General features: G+C 35.2%; 1 protein-coding gene across 1 annotated transcript in view; it reads left to right on the top strand.

The window, feature by feature from the left end:
* The first annotated feature begins 2,719 nt into the window (after positions 1–2,719).
* The window catches only part of spsb4a (splA/ryanodine receptor domain and SOCS box containing 4a), a 135,914-nt gene continuing 119,152 nt past the window's right edge, over positions 2,720–19,481 (top strand). The window contains exon 1 of the mRNA XM_087239522.1: positions 2,720–3,275. The gene's annotated coding sequence lies outside the window, so the exon portion shown is untranslated. The remainder of the gene's footprint in view (positions 3,276–19,481) is intronic.

The raw sequence follows: 19,481 nt of genomic DNA, 5'->3' as shown, positions 1-19,481 counted from the left end.
ACATCCTGCAACAGAAATGTCATTAAAGTAGCTTTGGTGCTTGTTATTTGTCAGTACAGCCAGACGGTGGCAGCAAAGTCTAAAAGTTTAAAACCAGGCCCTACAATGATCATGGTCAAAGCTGCTGTTGTCAGATTGATCGCATATTCTTTTCTGCATTCACTTCACATCACAATTATAAAGGTCCTTACTGAACTGTCAAATGAAATAACACTGGTCAAAACACTCCAACATCTTTCAAACAAAAACCCTGAGTTGTCCCAACAGCTGTGCAAACACGATATTGCAGTACACCTTGACAGAAAGGTTCTTGTGTGCATGTGTGTTTGCATAGAAAACAAGGCAGAGACGAAGTGCATGTCTTGGAGGATTAGCCACATAAGGCCTGTGTGTGTGTGTGTGTGTATGTGTGTGTGTGTAGTCTTTAATCCATGAAGTGATTCGTGGATTGAATTACTAACATCATGGCCCTTTATTCACATCAAGCAAAGCTTTGAAAATCTAGCTGCTCCAGGGGGAATGTTAATAATTAGTGTATGTATTGTACATCACACAACATGAAGCAACTAGTTAACATGAAAAACACAGGAATGTGCAATTTTATCACAGTACAGCCTTCAGTTCTAATACAGGTCACTTCAAATGTTCAATCATTATCTCAACCAATCAAAATCTCTCAATTTTCTCTTTTTCTCCACTGAAAGATCATAAGTTCATTTGAAAGACACATACACTGCTGACAAAAAAGGCTACATGTAACCTACGCTTATAGCTACTGTAGGTCAATATTTTAAATTTATTTAAAAATATTAATTTACCAACTAAAAAAAAGAGTCGTCCGCTGACCTCAGGTGTTGATATCTTTTACATGACATGACTTGTTGGATTCCCTTAGCTTCATGTGTTTTAATGAAATAAGGTGTTTTGTGTAGGCTACCTGTCGAATATTAGGCTTACTGAGAAGATTTTGACAACATATCTAAGGAAGTGAAGGTCAATTCCAGTTGCATTAAGAGGCATATGTGTTATTATTTATTCAAGTTTTAAAATTTGTTTAAAGAAACATACAAAGTAGGCCTTACATGCATAAACCAGCATGAAGAAATACAATTACAACAATAGGCAGACACAAATATACATAGTAAACAGTCAACTTTATCCAATGAAATGAGTTTAGTTAACTAAAAATCCTCTGAAATTTAATTCTACTAATCTGAAAAGAGTTTTAAATTCAATGTTGAAGGTAATAAGTTAATTAAATACCTCATTACTTCAACTTAAATGGAATAAGTTCACAGTACTCATAGATTAGTTTTTTTTCTACTCAAATGGTTTGTTGCAATCGGTTTCCTTAGTTGGTGAGTTCTCTTCATGTATTGAGTTTTACTGTGCTCAAATTGCTTCGATTACTCAAATGGATCAAGTTCACAGTACTTATTAGGTTTACTTTTTGAACTTAAACAGTTTGTTGCAATCAGTTTCTTCAAGTGGTTTGAGTTACCTTAACTTTTTGGGTTTTACAGTGTATTTAGGAGAAAAAGCAACATACGGTAATGAAAGTTTTACTTGACGTTAAAAAGAAATAAAATAAAAGAAATAAATTATAAAAGCTTATACAATATAAACCTTCAAAGGGTTGTGAAGAGGCTATAGGTTACAAAATTCACTGAAAAAAGCAGCTGCTTTAGCAGCTTTATCGTTTGACAAAGTACTAAGTGATGAAGCTATAATAGCAAGTTTATTAATAAAGTGTAAAATATAGAAAGGGGGTTTCAGAAACCTACATTTATGAATGAAGAATTTTGCAATGCATAAAAGGTTATTAACCAGGTAATGTTGTGTACAATTTTATTAGTTGCCCAAAATAACTGAGTAGATGCTTTTATTTTATTTTTTAAATGAAGCTATTTAATTTTGGGGGGAATTGGATAAGAAATTTAACTTGTCCTTATTTTTTTTACAATTCCTGTTAATTAAAATCTTTAAAAAAAAAAGATGTCTGAGCTGATTGGGATGAAGTCTTTTCGAGGCATATGTATTATGGCATTTATTCATTTTCTTTTCGGCTCAGTCCCTTTATTACTCTTGGGTGGCCACAGTGGAATGAACTGCCAATTTATCTAGCATATGTTAGCGATGCCCTTCCAGCTGCCACCCATCACTGGGAAACATCCATACACTCTAGCACACACACACATAGTACAGGCAATTTAGCCTGCATGTTTTTGGATTTATGGGGGAAACCAGAGCACCCAGAGGAAACCCACACCAACATGGGAAGAACATGCAAACTCCACAAAGATATGCTAACTGACCCAGCCGAGGCTCGAACCCCCTGTATTTTTTCCTTTTCTTTTTTTATTAATGTCAGGGTAACAATAACAACATCATACAAATCTGTAACAAAGAGTGTACAAACGTTTTACAGAGAAGTAAAACATCAAATAAGCACATACAATACAAAAAACAACAACAAATGATTTAAAAATCGTGTTAAGAGAATTAAAAAAGGAAAATAAGTTAACAGTTCTAACAGCTTAGATTTTTATAGGAAGCAATAGTTCTAATGTATAGCTACTGTTGATTTTCCTTTTCAAAAACAATAAAACAAGGTATGCGTTGAGAGAATTTATAGCGGTGTATAAGGAATTTAGCAAGGATTTAAGAACCCCCTGTATTATAGCATCCTATATTATTATTCGTCACCTCACGTTCCTGCGTACTCTCTTCGTCACTACTCAGTCCGTGCCAGTGACCCTTTGACGCCGAGTTCACGCGTGCACGTGGTTTGCAGGCAGTCTGCTGTTGTTGCTCGGAATGTTTGAGCGCGTAAAAAGATAGCTTTTTTTCTTAGCCAGCCGTTGTTTGCGTCAAATATCGCTTCGCAACGGCTAATCTTATTTGTATTACTAATTTTGACCCACTGTTGTTATTTAACATGAATACTGCGGGGTTTTACTCCAGTTCTCTCACGTCTTCTCTTATCACAGTTTTGCCACCCACACAGTCCCTCGGTGTCAGTTTAAAGAGATCCTTTTCCTCACGTCCCTTTATCGGTTAGTTTTCTCCATTTCCTCTTCACATAGGCCTACAGATAAACGCTTCATCATTGTGTCGTTCGACTGACTGTCGAGTCCTTATGAAAATGCAAATACTTCCCTGAAGGAGAATGGGCCTCTGCTGGGATTTCACTGAGATTGAGGGGATTCCTCGCCTTCATTTTTCACCTTGTTGGAGTCTATTGTCATTCATGTTGGGCGCCCGCTGCTTCAGAGGTAAGATCCATTTACCTTAAATATAGGTGAACGCTAGCTCTTTTTCCTATTCCCCCCACCCAAAAAAAAAAAAAAAGAAAAAAGATTTATATGAAATCCAAGGAATGATTCTGTAGGTCTATTTTTATCCATCCATCCATCAATAAATTTTCTTTTCTTTCTTTCTTTCTTTCTTTCTTTCTTTCTTTCTTTCTTTCTTTCTTTCTTTCTTATATAACCATTCATCCATCCATACATTAGATACTGAATCGACTAAATAATGCCGCACCACACAAAATTAAGAAGAACTCTGAAACTGAAAAAGTGTGGTAATGTTATGATTTAGAAGCGTTGTTTTTTTTTTGATATTGAGATGAAATGTAAAATTTTACATTGTTAATAAAGAAACATTATTAAAAATGTAATGTATTCAATGTGATATATATATATATATATATATATATATATATATATATATATATATATATATATATATATATATATATATATATAAATATATATATATATATATATATATATATATATATATATATATATATTTATTTATTTATTTATTTATTTATATATAGTCAGTGAAATACTTTTCAGTGTTTGTCAAAATTAAAATTGAATATATTTAAATTTAATATTAAGCAATGAAGGACAAATTCTCATTCATGGGGCATTTAACTGAATAAATATTATTCAATAATTCATATAAAGTATATAATTCATAATAATTACATAACATTAACAGCTGCACTGGACAAAATATTTAGCACATCCTTGTATGCTTAATTTGAACAAAATATTCATCCTAAAAAAATAGAAAGCAAAAAAAAAAAAAAAAACTTTCTCAAACATCAACATATTGTTACAATACCAATTTTATTATTTTTTTAAATTAAATTATTAAGCAGACTGAATGTATTCAATTAATGATCTGCCAAATTGAACTTTAAAATTCCAAACGAAAAATGACTTTTTAGATTCAGAAGTTTCTATCTGCACTTGCCCTGTTTTGTTTACCCCATTTTGCAAATTTTCTTTCTTTCTATTTTATATATCCATTCATCCAACCTTTATATCTGTCCATTTTTTTCTGTCTGTCAGCCTGTCTATCTGGTCTGTCTGTCTATAAAAATGTCTATACATGCAGACTTGTTCCTTTTAAAAAGAAATCCCATCAGCTGATGTTCTGTGAAATGGCTCTCCAAATACAACCCTTTAAAACCATTGTTGCGATAACAGTAACTTTTGCACAAATCCGTGAGCGTTTTTCTGTCCGACTTTCAGGAAATGATAGTGCGCACACAAAAGGCTGTATTTTGCTTTCAGATCTGACTTCCTCCATCTCTCCCATAAGTGTTTCAAAGCTTTGTCAGATAGCGTGTTTGATGTTGAACTATATGTGAAGCCCTGATATGTGAATGTAGAGTAGTCTGTCATGCGATATCGTACAAACTGCTCTGAATGAGCCATATGCACTTACTTGACTTTTGACCTTTAATCCTGATTAATGCTGGCATCGTACCATAGTATAGTGTGATGTGGTTATGGCTTTACGAGGGGGACATGACGTCTTTTTGAAGGTCTGCTTTGAGCTCAGCTGTTCTGGGGTCCTTAGGGATGAGGCCAGATGCCACACTAAGCCTGTTTTAATTTGGATAATTTGATGTCGGCCTCTGTGAGATTGACGAATGTGCTGTCATATGGGGTGGAGAGAGGCTGCACCATTGTGACAGTGCCCATTTATCTGTCTGCCAGAACAGACAGGCTGGTCACTAACAGAGTCCGGCTATCTCAGGACAGCTGGTGACACTGTAGTGCATTTTGCTTATATTCTTATTTTACAGTTTTATTCCTTCAAAAATTAGATGACAGCTGATGTAGCTGATGGATGAAATATTATGAGCTATCATTATGAACTTGCATGACATAACTACATGAGCTCCATCAGGCTGTGACAGAGCATGTGACGGTAATTATAGGTTAGATTTTGATTAATTGATTAAGATGGATCAATTGTATTAATATTAACTAATTATACAAATTAATCAAATCAATTTGTTACAACAGTGTGTTTGATTGAAGTTATGTCAATGGAGTGTGAATGTTTATTGCTCACACTGTTAAGAGTGTGATATTGCGTTTATACAACAGTATACTAGTCTGTTACTAATATACCAACGTCACTTTAAAGCTAGTATTTGAATGATTCTCTAGCGTAATATCTAAAGTGATGACAAAGCAGGTGATTTTGCTGACATTTTAAGATTATAAGGCTGAACGGGATGAAATGCCATCAGTCTAGAGACATTTCTCAGTATTTCTTTGTTGCAAAAAGATCACAGTATTTAACCCCAAAAAAGCCAAAGCAACGCAAACACTAGTAGGTTACTGTTTTGTTTGCGATAACGAACAGTGCTAAACACATGAACTGAATTTTTACTGAACTAGTCTGCAGTAATGTAAACAGGAGACTCATTAGAAACAAACAGATGGCCAACCAAAAAGTAACTCTGAGTTATACAAAGAGTGGCCAACTCAAAATACATACATTCCTAATATACGAGTCCCATCTCACACTCAATACACTACAATTATATGGTATAAATACAGCACTAAAACATACAAAGGAGAGAGATGGACTCATCAGTTTAATAATGATTTGATCAGCTGTAGTTTGGTTTTCTTCTCTGAAGGCTTATTATGTGGTTTCACCATCTTGTGGCTGAACCTTAACTGTCTTTGCTCTGCTCAGTACAGACTTATGAATGCCAATGCTCTGTATCTTTGAAATGATAAATATTTTAAAATAGGTACTATCCTTTTAAATAATAGTTACAATCTAAACGACTACATTCTCATCTAAAAAGGCCTCAAATGTACATTATGTTGTCGAACAGTTGCAATATTTGTCAAACTAGTGAGTTTATTGATCTGCTGTCACTCCATTTGGGCGGAGTAATACAGAGGGGTGAGGAGGCTGTATGAGTGTTGTTATTAAGGGAATATTGCATGACTATTAGCCAATCAGATTTGAGAACAGGACAGCACTGTTGTATAATATTAGGGCTGCACGATATTGGAAAAATTGGAAAAATATACATTGTTATATATATATATCAGATTGCAAGCAAGAATAATTTCAATAGAGCAAAGAAAAAAGTAAAAGAAACAGTGTCTTATGGTTTCGAGAGTGTTCATGTACAGAAATTGAATGATGAAATGTAAAATAACACTATATAGTTCTCATTGTATTAATAATTAAGTAAAATGATACTTCATGAAAGTTACAAAGGTTGTACATTTTTGTGCCCATTAAACACTCTTGAAATGCCTTTAAAACACATGCAAATGCTTAAGTTTCGCTCTGTTATTGTTCTACTTTACAATGACTCATGTATTGTCAATTGTTGTGTTGATCCACTATAATCAGAACTTAGCATTGCATATTGTGCAATGTGACTATTGCAGACACGCACTTTGTGATTTTAATGCTGAAACAATATATTGTGCAGCCCTGATAGTAGGGTTGTCACGATACTGGAATTCGATACCAATCAGTCATGAAATTTTAAAAACGTCTATTTCCCATGAACATTTGAGCGGTGTTGAGCACGTTCTTAAACAGCGCTGATTTGCCATTGTGTTCAAGTGCTCAACAAAAATTGGCCATAAAGGTCATCAGTTCACTCAACTCACCGTTGTTTAGTAAGTGTAACCACAGATACAGGGACACTGAAGAATATATATATATATATATATATATATATATATATATATATATATATATATATATATATATATATATATATATATATATATATATATATGTATAATTTTTTAACTGTCTATCTAATCTAACTAATGTTGAAGTTGTTTCAAACTATTCTAATTGATATTAGATTATATGTTTTTTGCTGTTTATTTGTACATTAGAAGCACAATATGATATTCTACAAAGACAAAATTGTCATCTAGGAATGCACAATATATTGGGTGACATATTGTTTTGCCATTTATGTATACACGTGTAAGTACTACTGTGGTTGTGTGTAAATATATGCATATATGTGTACATGTATGCATTTATCTGACTATATATTTGTTGTTTATTTTGCTCTATTGGTTTATACATTTTTTTTTGTTTTTTTTGTATTTGTCTATCCATTTTTTTATATATTACCCTGATATTGATGTTTTTTTAATACTTGTTTGTTTGTGAAGCACTTTAAGTTGCATGTATCTAGGAAAAGTGCAATGCAAATAATAATAATAATAATAATTATAATAATAATAATTATTATTATTATTACTACTACTACTACTACTACTACTACTACTACTAAATTAGTTTCAAATATTAGTATCATGATTGTTATTTAGATGTCTAGTTTAATTTTTCATTAATATATGTTAAGAGCTCAGCCGTGGCTCCGGTGCTCATTTTTAACTCTGCTAGACTTTATACAGTACCGGTTACTTTTAATCTACCTCTTTACATCTGTTCCTTCCTTTCTTCCTTTTCTTTCATTCCCTGTAGCCTACATTGACACTTATCCAAGTACTTATTAGCGAACATTCCTCTCTTTATCTCATTCTTTCATTTCATAAGGTTTCATACACATGCACCCATTTCCTTTCAGTCTTTTTCCTTCACGCTTTCTTTTTCCCCCTTTCATCCTTTCTTCCCTTTGGGAGTAATAAAACGGAATTACATGGACATATTCAAGAAAAGAGACTGACAGATGGGCTAAAGTCTTTGACTCTCTCTCTCTCTCTCTCTCTCTCTCTCTCTCTCATAGAGTAAAGCACAAAACACATAAAGGGTCTCTGAATTACACACTGGTTGGAAAATGATACTCTGGCTCTTCTTCCCTTCCGGCGGTTCTAAATATGTCTGAGGCGTAACGGCAGGACAGGACGGGTGAGAGGATGGCTGCTCTTTGTGATGAAAACAAAGCGCTCACTTGCCTGTTCTGCACTTTACAAATCTTATGTTACGCCTTTGTTGTACATGTGTCATACATAGGTGCTTATGTAGTGCCGTACAATGCAGAGCAAACTCTCTTTATGAAGCATTCAACCTTGCCGTCTGAAAGGGTTGGGTATTTTTCATTTGCTTCACTGTGGTTTTAGCTTTCTGTGCTTTTTCGGGCTCTGTTTTCACTCATCAGGCAGGCATAGTCTGAGTTGCTGCTGTCAGACTCAGTGGGGGACGCACACTCAGCAAGTGTCCACAACACTACACAGCCCTCAGCGCACACACACATTTGCACTCCAATCCCACCCATCCAGTCTCACAAACAGCGCCATTCAGCACTCTGCCGCCTCACCTCCTGGGAGTTCAATGCTGACATACAGTGTGGTTTCTGGCTCTCGACATGTGCCAGGCTCTAAACAGACCATGCCTGACAGAACCCAAAACCCGTCCACATTTCATTGACTTACCTGAACTATATTTGAATCAGTGTGACAGGGCCCTTAAAGAAGGTTCCGTGTGTCATGTTGAAAAATAGATGTGATTTTTCAGTTGTTTATTAGTGCTGCGTGATTAGTGTATAGATGTAGAAAATAGATTAGATTAGTGTAAATCGAGATTAAAGGTTTTAGCAAAAGCTGTGATTCTCATGCACATCTTTATGGGAGAGCATGGCTCTGTGATCAGTAGTAAATCTCTGAAGGCCAGAGGTATGCTGGCAGAGAGAGCTTAACAAATCAAATCAATTGCCACATCATAAGCAGCACATGTGCTATCTGCTTGTTAAGTGGTGACGTGTTTGTGACGTATGTATACTGTTTCCGGGTCCAAGCCGCCATTCATTTGAGTGGAGAAATCATTCGTTTATGATTGCGTTTTATTCCCATCACACATTAAAGTTAATTTTACATAAAGTCATAGTGTACACAACAATCTCTGGGCTTGCTGCATAACAAATACCAAAATTTTAACAATTTATAAAACAATGAATCACTTTCTGGCCATCGGATATTAGGCATGGACATATATATTGCGATCGTGACTTTCGAAAGTATTAAATCGCTTTGTAAACGTTTATTATTACCATTTCATGAATCTCCCCATTCAGTTGAATAGAGCGCTTGGACCCGGAAGCCGCTCCGCGTGATGTCACATTTAACAAGCGGATGATGAGTAAAAAGTTTAGGTGCTGGCTCTAGACAGTACAAAATACAGACAGTGCAAAATACAACAGCATACTCCCAAAAAAAAGGACAATGTAAAAAAATGACAGCGATATGTACAACGAATAGGTGTCCACAAAGTTGTAGACAGTGTTGTTTCAAGTATGAAGCTGTAAAAGTACAGTGCATGCTACATATTGATGGTGTGCATGGTGATGGTGAGGGGTATGTAAGAGTCTGTGTGAGGTGTTAAGTGTTCATCAGCCTAATAGTCTGAGGGAAGAAGCTTTCCTTCAGTCGGCTGGTGCGTGACCTGATGCTGCGGAACTGCTGTTTTCCTCACACCACAGTGCCAGAGTATGCACCTCCTCTCTGTAGGCCGTCTCATCATTATTGGTGATTAGGCCCACCACCGTTGTGTCATCAGCAAATTTAACGATGACGTTGGAGCTGTGTTTGGCTGTACAGTCGTGTGTAAAGGGAGTGCAGGAGTGGGCTGAGAACACAGCCCTGTGGAGCACCAGTGTGCTGCAAATTAAGAAAACACCATGCAATTACAAAAAACGTCAGCAAATTGTTAAAAGAGCTTCATCCATTTGACAGCACACATGCTGCAAATCCTCACAACGCAAAAACATTAAAAAATGCACAACGCAAACAAATTAATGAAACCGGCTGCTTTTTCTTACATTACAAACAATTTACGGAAACTTGCTATATTTTCTCACAACACAAAAAGAACAGAGCACAAGGAAATGTTTAAAGGGGACCCAAACGCATGGCAGATGCCGCTACGCCATGACCATTCCTCAATGAAGTTGTAGGTGATCTTTGAAATTGAATTATATCATCCATTCTACTTCTTTGTTATTCCCTCGCCATGGCTGATTGCACAACATTGCTGAATACCAAAGAGGTGGTGCTGACATTTTAAATGTGGTCAATCTTTTATTAATGCACTCATGCTCTCAATGCCACCAAATTACAGATTTCAAAACAAGGCAACATTTTAGGATTAAAAAGCAAAGCTTAATCATAAAATAATAGATTTTTCTATGAAATGAACATTTTAGTGCTCACTTGGGGCCAATGCTGGCAGATGAGGGCTTATTTACATTTAGATAACAGAGCGATGCCATTTTACTGTTTGCGTCCTGATCAATTTTGACCATGATATAATGCGTGTTGTAAAATAGCCAGTCAGTGTGTTGGCGCTGGAGAGTCTAATTTAGGATGTTTTCGTGTGATGGCTGTTAAATGAGGTGCGTCTGTGTGCGTGTAGAGCTGTATCGTTCATCTATTTGGAGTATGTGATGCGCGTGCGAAGCCTGAGCCTGCGTTCTGTCAAACGAAGAGAGCAAAGCTTACATTTGCTGCAAGGTCACGACTGATTGCTTGCCTTATTGATGGCTCACTTTTCAAATGTCTTTGAGCATCTTTATACGTGCGTTCTTGTCTGTTTGTGTTATTGGCTGTTCAGCTTTATTTATTTGTTGGTGGCTCTTGATTCTATTCCAGTAAATGGGTGCGCATTTGAGAGTTTGTTGTGCTGTGTAATTGAGTTGCACTTGCGTCACTTGCATACAGTGATATCACACACAGGAAGCAGCTGCCCTTAAGAAGAGCGGCATTAATCATTAACAATGCCGTGAGCAGAGTTCACCAAACACACACAGCCCAGCCCCCTTCCTCTTATTTATTTATTCATTCATTTTTACTTCACGTTTGGGGGAAGTAAACTGGGTCAAAACCCCTTGTGCCTCTACGTGACTCGTGATCATTTTGCAGCTCTTCATATCTGAAGGTAAAGCCTTGTTTTGGTTTGCCACAGTGGCTCCTATTAGGCTCTTATTATACATTTTCTGTCTGACTGAGGTGAAAGAATGGTATGTTTAAAAAAGGAAGAAGGTAATGTTCTGTCATTATATCCAGGATGAATCAGATCCGCTAGAATATATACATGTCTTTTTCATCTCTGCTGCTTGTTTAGTGTGTGTGTGAAAAAAGAGAGTGTGTGTGGGATCATTAAGTTGCACCTGCAAACAGCAGCTGATAATTTGTGGTTGTAAATAAGCTGTTGAAATTCAGGTTGAAGCAATTTTCATAATAAATCATATGCTAAATTAAATTCTGTATAATAGGAACAGGATCAATTGAAGTCACAGCGTAGATACAAAGATAATCAACACAACCCTACAACACAACACACTTACTCCTTCTGGTCTTCATCTATCCATCTGTCTGTCTGTTTGTCTTTCTGTCTGTCTCTTTTTAATGTTCATTCTACCATACATTCAATCTATTTTTCAATTGATCTATCGTAATATCTAATGTTTTGTCTAATGTTTTATCCATCCTTCTATCTACTAATCTTTCTATACATATTGTCTATCAATCAGTCTAATGGTCTGTCTTCTACCATTGTGTTGTATCTATCTTTCTGTATTTTATTATTTTGTTCTTCCATCCATCCATCCATCCATCATATTTATAATCAATATATTTGTCCGTACATCCATCCATTATATTTTTAATCAATACATTTGTCCGTCCGTCCTTCTGTCTGTCCATCCATCGTATTTATAATCAATATATTTGTCTGTTCCTCTTTCCTTTCATCTGTCTGTCCTTTCATTTGTCCACCTGTCCATTATATTTATAATCAATATATTTGTCTGTCCCTCTGTCCTTTCATCTGTCCACCTGTCCATTGTATTTATAATAAATATATTTGTCCTTTGTCTGTTCAACCATCCTTCATATTTGAAATCAATATATTTATCCGTCCATCCCTCTGTCTGTCTATTTATCCATCGTATTTATAATCAATATATTTGTACATCCATTCATTCAGCCCTCATTTTTATAATCAATATATTTGCACATCCATCCATCCACATTATTTATAATCAATTTATTTTTCCTTCCGTTCTTCCGTCTGTCCATCTGTCCGTCCATTCATCATATTTATAATCAATATATTTGTCTGTCCTTCCTTTCATTCGTCAATCCATCCATTGTATTTAAAATCAGTATATTTGTCCGTCTGTCTGTCCAATAATAAATATATTTGTCTGTCCATTATTACCTCTGTCTGTCTATCCATTCATCCATCGTATTTATAATCAATATATTTCTCTATTTCTCCTCCTATCCATCCATCGTATTCATAATCAATATATTTGCAATTCCCTCTGTACATCCATCCTCCCATCCACCATATTTATAATCAATATATTTACCCATCCATCCATATTCATAATCAATATATTTGCAATTCCCTCTGTACATCCATCCTCCCATCCACCATATTTATAATCAATATATTTACCCATCCATCCATATTCATAATCAATATATTTGCAATTCCCTCTGTACATCCATCCTCCCATCCACCATATTTATAATCAATATATTTGTCCTTCCGTCTGTCCATCCATCCATCCATCCATCCATCCATCCATCCATCCATCCATCCATCCACCATATTTATAATCAATATATTTACCCATCCATCCGTCCGTCCAACCATCCATCAATATATTTGCTCTTCCGTTCATCCATCATATTTATAATCAATATTCCACTTATCCATCCATCCATCAATTTTTTCTTTCTTTGAAATAAATGTAAATGCATCTTTTGCTGTTTCATACTGAGTCGTGACTTTTTCGATGGTTCATCCAAAGAAAATGTCATCATTTACTCAGCATCGTGTCATTCCAAACATAGGTGACTGTTTTTTGGAATGTAAAACAAGATATTTTAACATGTCTCTCATTACTTATATGTTTTTCTCTGTGCCATTGAAGCCTCCACAAAGGTGTTTGGTTCCCCTTGTTCTTCAAAATGTTGTCGTTTTTGTTTCTAAAACAAAAAGCAAGTCATACTGTTTTTGAATGGATTTGAGCACGAGAAAACATTAAAGCAGAATATCCAATTTTGGACCGTTTTGGGATATTTCACCCAAAAATGTAAGTTTTGTCATGATTTGCTCACTTTTGATTTTGTTCTGTTGAACACCAAAGAAAAGATGTTGAAGAATGTGGAAACATAACCACTGACTTCCTTTGTATTTCGTTTTCCTACTCTGAATGTCAATGGTTTCCAACATTCTTCAATATATCTTCTTTAAAAAAAAAAAAAAAAAACGCCAACAAAACAATAAAAAAAATTCAAATTGATTGACAGCATTTTTGCGTGAACTATCCCTTTAACTTTCAGATGGCGTCACTCAGTGGTTTCCCGGACACATAAAATGAGAGGATGAGAGAACGATCACGGCATTTGTTTGCGCTGATAGCTTTGCTGACTCTCGCCTTACACACCACCTCGTATGTCTCTGACTAATTCAGGCAGCACCTATTGATTTCAGGCTGGGTCACCTTTAGCAACACGCTACTGTGCTTCAGGGAAGAGAGAAACAGAGAGAAGATAGCTGTCAGTTTGCATTGAGATCAAGCAAGTAAAAGAGACTGAGAGAAGAGTTCCCTATATAGATATGGAAAGGGAATCCAAACGCTATTGAAAGAAAGTACAGGCATTTAATGCTCTGTTCCTCTCACATGAGAATGTTTCCTGTTACTTTTCATCACTAAATTAATTTAAACGAAGAATTTATGTCCCTATGAGTAAAACATTTTAAGTAGTGCTCATTAAAAAACACAAAGAGTGAAGCGGAGTTCAAGTGAATGTATGGCTAAAAATGCTATGCTAGTAGTACATGGGTACAAATAGAAGCAGTATTATTGACCATCTCAAAGGAAAATTGTTTGTCTCTGTCATTCCACCGCTGAATAACCCTCATCAAGCCCTTTTCACCAGCAGGAGATTAGAGAAATGACCTGGAGAATGGCCTTCCAATGATTATAATGCTTCTCTGCTAGCCACCCTGCTAGTTCATGGCTAATGTATTATCTTATCTATTATGGTCAGGCATTTACAGTTACAGGTCTCATGAAGGTGTAATTTGATCTATTCAGCAATGTGATGAAGCCAGCCTTGGGATGAAAAAGGATACTTAGAATGACGTAATGTAATTTAAAAAGGTTACTGTTTATTCAGGTACTGTTACCTACACATTTCATGAAAAATGAAAATTCTTGGGAAGAAATGAAGTAGTGTAGTATCTTGTTCAAGTTTGTTTGTGTAGGGCTTTTCATCATTAGCATTCTCAAAAAAGCTTTGCACAATGTGCACATTATTAAATTGCAATTCAATCAGAAAGAGTTAAAGAAATGCGCAGTTCCATAGGCTATCCTATTGTCCATTTGTTTTTGTCCTATTTTCTGTCAACGAATGAGGATTTATACACTTACCTATCTGGCTTTAACACTCTGAAAATTAATTATGATTAATAAAGTATTGTATTAACCATTAATTCCTCCACCAACATGAAAAACTATCCATTCATGTAATATTTTCCTTCCTAATATTAAGTTCATATATCATGGCTCTGTAGCATTCTTTTTATTTTATTTTACTTTTTCAATTTTTATGCATCTCCAGTGCTTAATTTGAGCCAGATCTTGCCGGATCCTGTTCTGGAAAATCTCAGATATTCGTGTTTTTTGTTCCGGTATTTATTTTATGGATCTGGCATTAACAAGCCACGTTTGACTATTGTCCCTCAACAATATTTTCATTCAATCATCTTTCTTACGTTTATAATCACTCTTGCTGGTTTGCAGTGAGCAGCAAAAATAAATAATGGCATTGGTGGCCAACTTAATATTTGTGTTTTTAAAATGGCAAAGAGGCAGTCAAGCATCTTTTCTTTTTTTTTTAAAACTACGAGTAAATGTGCCTGATCAAACGAGATCTCGCGAAGAAAGAACTGCGTCCCTGAATCAGGATAGCAGGAGACAGAAGCAAAGCAAGCTCAAGTCAGCCAGAAAACATGACGGGAGAGGTAACTGTGGGCTCGTCTTGAAGATTAGACTCAGTGAGTCATTTAAGTATTTTTTTTCTTTTTACTTGGCACATATAGTGAAGTGGGGTGGCGCAGTGGGTAGCACGTTTGCCTCACAGCAAGAAGGTCGGTGGTTCGAGCCTCGGCTGGGTCAGTTGGCTTTTCTGTGTGGAGTTTGCATATTCTCTCCGTGTTCGCGTGGGTTTCCTCCGGGTGTCCCGGTTTCCCCCACAAGTCCAAAGACGTGGTACAGGTGAATTGGGTATGCTAAAATTGACCGTAGTGCATGCGTGTGTGTGTGTGTGTGTGTGTGTGTGTGTGTGTGAATAAGTGTATATGGGAGTTTCGCAGTGATATGTTGCGGCTGGAAAGGCATCCACTGCGTAAAACTTATGCTGGATAAGTTGGCAGTTCATTTCACTGTGGCGACCCCAGATTAATAAAGGGACTAAGCCGAAAAGAAAATAAATGAATGAATAAATAATAGTGAAGTGAAATGAATAGTGATTTTTTTTATTATACGGTTATTGTTTTTAGATGCATGTTTTTATTAACAATGACTGACCTATATTGTTATATAGTACAAAATAATTAAAAACTGTTCAGAAATGTGATGCGCTTTTTCTTTTTCGCGCTGTCACCGTTTAATGACACCATGTTCCAGGAAAGTGAAGTTGTGTGGTGAACGTTAGTAACGGTGACTTTTTTTCCGGTTTTGTTTCAGGAATTCATTTACAAATTAAGCATTGGGCATCACTGAGTGTTTAGTGTTCTGATAATGCCTAATAGCTATACTGCACATTGTGCAAAGGAGTTTTAATATTGTACAGGATAATTGAATATTGAGTATTCATAATTCTTTTCTATTATTTCTTTACAGCGTTGTGTTCAACTTTTGTTGTACAGTTGCTGATGTCATAAATACAGTCTGGTTATAAGTTTTAGTCAGAATTATTACACTTTCAATGCCATTGAGTACATTCTCTGGTAAAAATAATCAGTTATTAAATTACAAGTTATAGCAAAATGATAATAGCATATTTTTATGAGGATTCTTTCAAAACTTACCATCCTTAAGCTTCTAAATGATACATTTTTAAAGTAGCCCAACACTCCCTCATGAGCACACTAAACCTACAAATGTGTTCCAGATGTCCTTTTTTGTTAAATTGCAGCTTTTTTGAAACTTTCACTGAGCTTGCTTACATTTCATCTGTATAAATCTTTTGACACCTCCTGAGTGTATAATGCGCCACAAAATGGCAAAAGTCTTACGGTGAGGCGACAGGAGGTTAGAAACACAGCTATCAAGCTGCCACAAAACCTGCATTTTTATCCCGCTCATACTATCAGGGGAGTCATCAGGTGCTGACCGTACCCCGTGACCTAGTTTGCACACTGTTCGTCATTGGTAAATTCAGGTTGAGCAGACGACGCTCCACGCACACCAGGGGCCTGGAAGTGCCGAGCGCTGTTGCAAAGCCCTTTGGGAAATTTAGCAGTGAATTGACAGACCTGTTTGGCGCGAGTGCTGCCATTGTGGGGCGACATGAGACGTCTGTAGCGCACTTATTATACCTAGCTCTTTATTTGCCCTACTTTTCTTTCTCGGCTGTTCTTTTTTTTTTTTTCCTTTCTAACATGCTTATCTTTCTATATCATGGAAGCCGTTCTTGCTGCACATGGTGCTACTATCTTCCCATGCCATCAGTTCTCAGTTGTCATGGAAACATATAAAAAAAATTCTTTGCACAGAGGTTTCAGGGTCATGATGGAAACCTCGTCTTTTCATCTCGTTTCTCTTTAGTGGGACATTTTGAACGATTTTATTTGAATGTATTGATTAGTGCTGGCTTATGAGCCTAATGAGTTTTTGTTACCTGCACACATTTTCCTTGCAAATGGCCTTCCTGTTTACTGAATAAATTATTGATGGATGGCTCAGTAACATTCAAGTTACTATCCAGGTAGATTACATTCTGATTTTGATATTAAATTCTGTTAAGTCATTTCATATTGATTCTCAGCTACAAATACACTCTTGGATAAAGCAGCGGATGTATTAGGCTATTTTTGCTCAGCTATCTTTGCTTCAAATGATCTCATTACTATTGGCAAAGAGCTCATAAATTAATTTTTTTACATTAAACATTACATTTCCTTTTACTCTGTGGCAATGTTTAACACCGTGGTAAAATCACAAAATCAAATGCAATCAAATATTGCATCAATTCTGATATATCTTCTCAAAAACAATAAAAAAAAATTATATCGTTTTTTTTTAGAATTATAAGGTTCTATCTGACATTTTTGTCAAAATTAAGTTATATACATATTCTTATTAAATGGCAACTTATTTACATTATGGGATGTTTTTTTATGAGATGTTTGCATTTTAATTTAATTCATGACTTTCACCTTGATATTTTAGTATGGATGTATACCTGGCCAAATTGCAGTGTAGGTGGCGAGAACGAGTCTTCGAACCTGTGTCTGTGTATTCCTATTGTGAAATTACCACATCAAACGTGACGTGCTAACATGGATAAAGTTTACTAGAGTGAATCTGATTAATGTTAGCTTCACATCCAACTGTCAGGCTCCTGTAGAGTTTATGCGTTCGAGTAAAACGTATACAAATAAAATGGACCGGGTGCTTTTTAAAATGAATGACGGTAATTAAGAGGACAGTTTTTTTTTTTGACAGTTTTTTTTATATATACATGACACACACACACATATACATACATATATATATTTTTTTTAAATAACCATTTATTTTTTTTTTTAATCCCATTAACCAATAAATTTTTATCTTGAAGTCCCCATGAACTGGAAGCTGCGACCGTAATTTTTTTCATATTGTGATGCAGTTCCTATAAAAATTGAATATTAAATGATACAAGTCGGCGTGGCTTGTTTTTCTATTACGAGCTGAATGGATGTAGTAAAGTAGGAATTTCATTCAGAAAGACGAGGAAAAGTGTTTGGGGAGAGTTATCACAACCTTACAGACTCCTCATTCTCACCATTTCTGCTTTTTGTCAAAACTGACAGTTGCAACAGCTTGATTAAATATGTTAGCTATTCCCAATTCCTAAGATATACGTAATCTTACAATTGAACTGGAAAAAAGAAAGAAAAACAAACAAACAAACAAACAAAACAAAAAACAGGAAGTGCATTTTCAGATTTTAATTAAAGATAAGTGCAAACAATTTAGTTATTTTTTTATTTTTTTTTAAAAACATGCACAGATGAATTGTTTACAACAAAACTAGCAATGTGAGCTAACAAAATCATGTGGTTAGTTTTGACTTCTTGGGGACTTTAAACATATTAGCTAATCTTTATCTAACACCCGATTATTACCATCGCTCCTTGTGCAAATGCTAAAATTTCTACATAAATATTTTCGCTCCACTTTTAGAGCTGACCTGCACGAGGAAGGCATGTGACCTCTGCTGATCTCTGATCTGTGTTTGCTTGTTTACATATGCATTCCTTCAGCTCTGATGGAGTATTCGTCTGCTTCAGAGCCATGTTGCTTATCCGCTCTCGGGTGAACACAGTCAAAGAAAGTCAAACATTGATTATTGGACATAAAGACTGACAATGATGCATTTAGTCTACAGGAGGTAATTTATGCTTCATTGTACCCAATAAGGGCGAGTATTTAATTGTCAGCCCGATTATATTTGGGAATTAGTAGAATCTTGGCCTTAAGGTCTCCACTCAGCTTAATCCTTTGAATAGGATTTGATCTTGTTGTCTTTTGGACATTTTTGAAGGTATAGAAGGATTCAGTTAATCTGAAGAAGATCATTTCATATGATTATGTGCTTTAGCTCCATAAAGTTAAGAGATTTCTGAAGCCATTTTAGTCTTTAATGTACTTTTTTGTTTTAAGATGAGAGGTTGATGCTTGAAGTAAAGCAATATTTACATACAGACTTTTAGAACAACACATAGAGCATTTTATATATATATATGTATATGTATATATATATATATATATATATATATATATATATATATATATATATATATATATATGTATATATATATATATATGTATATATATGTATGTATGTATATATGTATGTATATATATATATATATATATATATATATATATATATATATATATATATATATATATATAT

Source organism: Danio rerio, chromosome 2, assembly GCF_052040795.2.
Source record: "Danio rerio strain M-AB ecotype USA chromosome 2, GRCz13ab, whole genome shotgun sequence".
NCBI classification, from domain to species: domain Eukaryota; kingdom Metazoa; phylum Chordata; class Actinopteri; order Cypriniformes; family Danionidae; genus Danio; species Danio rerio.
Note: the sequence above shows the minus strand (reverse complement) of the source record. Positions and strands in the feature narration are given on the sequence as shown.